This window comes from Protomyctophum parallelum (assembly GCF_964188405.1).
Source record: "Protomyctophum parallelum genome assembly, chromosome: 18".
Lineage (NCBI taxonomy): Eukaryota > Metazoa > Chordata > Actinopteri > Myctophiformes > Myctophidae > Protomyctophum > Protomyctophum parallelum.
The window spans coordinates 26,186,431-26,191,264 of NC_139716.1; positions in this window are offsets into that span (position 1 = coordinate 26,186,431).

Below are 4,834 nucleotides of genomic sequence, written 5' to 3' on the forward strand. Positions count from 1 at the left end.
TTCCTGTCTACCTACTGTACATCTATCAATAAAGGCCAAAAAAGCCAAACATAAAATATATATAATACTATCACTGACTATCCCTCACACTGTCCATACTATTACTACACTACCACAGTGCCACACTATAGCCATTATGCTAGATTTCACTAGCATTGTTGTCTCAGCCGACCTCTGCGACACACTGTTTCGCTAAAACTCTGTCCAATCCAGAATCAGGAGAATGCTTGCACATCTACAGTATTTTTGATGTTTGTAATTATTCTTTCATCGTGTCCTATGATGAGTTTAAATATGGCACAATTTTGATACTTGGATATATCAAATCAGATATACATTCAAGCTCAATTCATTCCAGTTTGTTTATATGTCATGTCACTAGACAGTCACAGTTGAGACAAGACCAAATACTGTAGACATGATACGGTTCTGCTTATGTCTAACCTCATAGGCTTCCCACTACTTTTCATATAGCCTACATAAATGTGTGTAATATGTACATATCTTAGAGTTTTCTTTGGCCTGTTTCTCTCCGATGTTTTTCTCCTTTTTCCTCACTTTCTCTGCCCCCTTTTTCTTATCTGAAAAGAATGTAGGAGCTTAAACTAATTCCACCCACTTATTTACACCTGTAAACCTTGGCGGTGGCAATAAAATTCATTCCGATTGTGGTTTGTGAATGAATTTATCTTTTTATGCCTTTCTCTATCTCTCTTCACTGCTCTCTCTCTCTGTCTCTCTCTGTCTCTCTCTCTCTCTCTATGTCTCTCTCTCTCTCTCTCTCTCTCCCCATGTATCTCTCACCCTTTCCTTTCTACGCACCCACTTCTTGGAAAGAAAAAAAGCAGGGGGGGGGGGTGAAATGCCTGCCTCCTCCTCGGACGTCCGCCCAGGAAACCGTGGCTGACCCCCACCAAGGGCCATCCTCACGCTGTGAGTAAACACACATAAACGGGCTGACACCTCTGAGGGGGCCCCAAGCCTGGCCCCGGATATGGGACACCCCACACAGCAGGACCGCTAGTGATGCAAGTGCAGCCCCTTGTTATGCATGTCGCAATGCTGGTATAGTGTTGTTTATAATACCTCATTCAATATGAGGGAACAGCTATAGTAATATAGCATAGTCTCGCTGCATATTATATAGCCAGACAACTATTCCACAATCTTCAAATACTATATATATATATAGAGTCTGAAACTACAGTACGGAACTACAGGATCGGATCGGTGTCCGTATGTCCCTTGTCTGTTTGGAGTAGGAACCGCTGCAATACCGCTGGGTGGCCTATACCTTGAAGTGGCACTGTTGAGCTTCACACTGGCTGGGTTGAGGTAGGGGACGGGGAGGTGGTGCGTCGCGGTCGCGCATAATTGTATACCAAAGCACGTAAGACAGTTCACTGGCCTCAAGTATAGCCTATACTGTTGTTATATCACTATATCATTGCCATTGACCATATAATTGATCCTGGTGACGCACGTTATACCAGTGAGACATGTCCCGCCTGCCAGCACAGGTACACGTACCAGTGAGACATGTCCCGCCTGCCAGCACAGGTACACGTACCAGTGAGACATGTCCCGCCTGCCAGCACAGGTACACGTAACAGTGAGACATGTCCCGCCTGCCAGCACAGGTACACGTACCAGTGAGACATGTCCCGCCTGCCAGCACAGGTACACGTACCAGTGAGACATGTCCCGCCTGCCAGCACAGGTACACGTAACAGTGAGACATGTCCCGCCTGCCAGCACAGGTACACGTAACAGTGAGACATGTCCCGCCTGCCAGCACAGGTACACGTAACAGTGAGACATGTCCCGCCTGCCAGCACAGGTACACGTAACAGTGAGACATGTCCCGCCTGCCAGCACAGGTACACGTAACAGTGAGACATGTCCCGCCTGCCAGCACAGCTACACGTACCAGTGGTTGGGAACCTCTGGCCTAGAATGTATTTCCCGAGGTATAGGCCTACTGGTGTGCCTTATACTGCAAAAGGTTTATCGTATCAATTATTTTTAAATGTAATATCAGTATGCTACTTTGTGCGAATTAATGTTCTCATTAATGTTCTCATTAATGTGAAATTCGATGACCCCCCTCCCCAGGGCCCCACCCCCCACACACACACAGTTTATTTTTTTATTTTTTTTTAAGATTTATTTATTGATAATGCAGATATTTACAACAATGAATTACAGAATCATGATTTTTATTTTATTTTAAACAAGACAAGACAAACTCAAAAAAGAAAAGACAAAAAACTGTAAAAACAACCCCCCCAACCCCAGAAAGGAAAACTACACAGCTCTCATTACTCTGTATTGTACACAACACCTCTTGACAGCAACAACTCGGATAAATACATGAAAATAACAATATAAATAAAAACTAAAACTAAATCGATATTGAAGGTAGAACCTCAAAGAACCTGCCCCATATCTTTTCAAAAGTAGCAGGCCTTCTTCTTACATTGTACAGTATCTTTTCAGGGGTACAGTATGATGAAAGCTCATTCAGCCAGTGTCTCTGTGAAGGTGATTTTTCAGATTTCCAATTAACCAAGATGATTTTCTTCGCAGCTGTACTGGCGAGTAACACAAAGTATGCTTTGTTGAAATTTGTGTTGATCAATGTAACGTCACCCAGTAACCAAATTCTTGGATCATGTGGTATTTCAACCTCTATGTCTATGATATCAGAGACAGTAGACAAGATGAACTTCCAATAATCAATTAAAAGTGGGCAGTTCCATAACATATGTAATAGGCAGCCTTCTGTTATCTTACATCTTTGGCACATAGGGGAAATGCTTCTATCAATCTTGTGTAACCTGAGCAGAGTAAAGTAAGTTCTGTGAAAAATGTTAAATTGCATCTGTCTATGTTTGGTGGAAACCAGAACCCTCTGAGCTCTCTCTAAAATTATCTCCCAATCCACATCATCATAGGTGCATCCCAAGTCTGTCTCCCATTTATGTTTAATGTTCAATGTATTGTAAATTGGTAAATTATTGTTTAGAATACCATATATGGAGGAAGTTAATCCTTTAGTTGAGGTGATAAGAGTACAAAACATGTGATCCTGCAGGGGGGATTTTTCCGGAATATTCGGGAAATCTATAGATTTTGCTTGAATCCAATGTCTAATTTGAAGATATTTAAAGAGGTCATAAATTAAACTTGTCTGATAAATGTTGAAAGTTTGATATTACATTGTTGCTGTATAAATCACCCACAGTCCTGATTCCATTATTAACCCATCTCTGCAATACACCATCAGCTATGGGATAAGGAATATTAGGGTTTTCCATGGGGTCTTTCTCATTAGAGATGTATCTATCCCCAATAATTTATGAGATTCCTGCCATGCTTCAAAAGCGCTCAAGATAATAGGATTTTTAGTAAGCAAAGAGAGGTTCTTCTTCGTACCCAAAAAAGGTACGATTTTCAGGGGAGTTAGGCCCAGGTCTAGTTGTTACACACAGACAGTTTTGATGTTGGTATATAACACTTTCAATCTGGCATCTATATTTTGGTCATAATTAGGCTAGGTAAATATTTAAAATGTCCTTTATAATTTGAAAAGGTTTTCTAAATAAATAAATAAAATCTACACGCTCACAGTGCATCAATTTGTGCATGGGACATGTTTTTGCTATTTTTGAAAAACTATATATGAAACAGGGCTTCAGACAGTCATTAAAAGTTGTATTTGACATTACTAAAAGTCTGACATTTGCTTAGCCTATATATACTTAATACCATCATATAATTTAAGGTGAGAAAATGACAGACTTGATAAAATACATCCCACACATGCACGTGTGGACTCCGGGGGGTTGGTTGGGGGTGGCAGCCAGGTCTTGAGGGGAGGCGAGATTGATGCGCGTGTGAATCCATCCTGGCAGCTCAATATCGCGCAGCGCATGAGTTCATTGTGCGGCGCGCCTCAGACGCGTCTGCCCCCCAACACCGAGCCGCTTATCAAAGCATGCGGTAAATCTGACTCCCCAGTCCCGACAAAACAAACCCCACATGGGGAGGAGGGGGCATGTGTCAGGTTTCCCCTTTAACTTTTTGAAAAAAACAACTGGCATAGACCTAATGGACAGTCAGTTAGGCAGAACTATATTACATATATGGGCTTAAAAGTTGAAAAGTTGAGACATTCCACCACGCGTGGTAACGGACCGCCCGTTATAAATGGAATTGTTGTGTTGCGTTTGTTTTTATTGAATTATTATTCAGGGGACTGTCATGTGCAGTGCAGTCAGTCCAACAACCTCAGCATGAACATGTGTAAAAGCCCCACGTTTCTCTCGTCGCAGGCGGACATCATGGCACTACCTCACAGGGATGTTAATTGAATGAATAATGTCGGCACATTATTCATTCAGTCGCGGCAAAGGCCAACTTGTTTTAAGCCGACGCAAAAACTGCGAGCGGCCAAGTTAAAAAGGCGCACAATAAATAAAGGCCCTTATTGTTTGAGTGCGATTTGTAAATACCTCTGTGTGTTACAGTGAAATAACTTCCAGGCTTGTATCTTATAACCATCAAAAATTTACATGACAAAGTTGACAAAGGGCTGAACAGTTGAGGAGCCACACAACAAGGGTCCCATTTATAGTGTGTACAGTCAGAGAGAGAGAGAGAGAGAGAGAGAGAGATGTCGCACACACAGAAATAAATGGTGGGTGGGAGGAGGGAGGGAGGCTGGGAGGAGAGTTGAATTAATGAATTAAAATGTCCTCAAACAACAGTGACCGACTGAATACTTTTTGCCGGTTTATATAGAGGGGGAGAGAGAGACGGTATGGCCTTG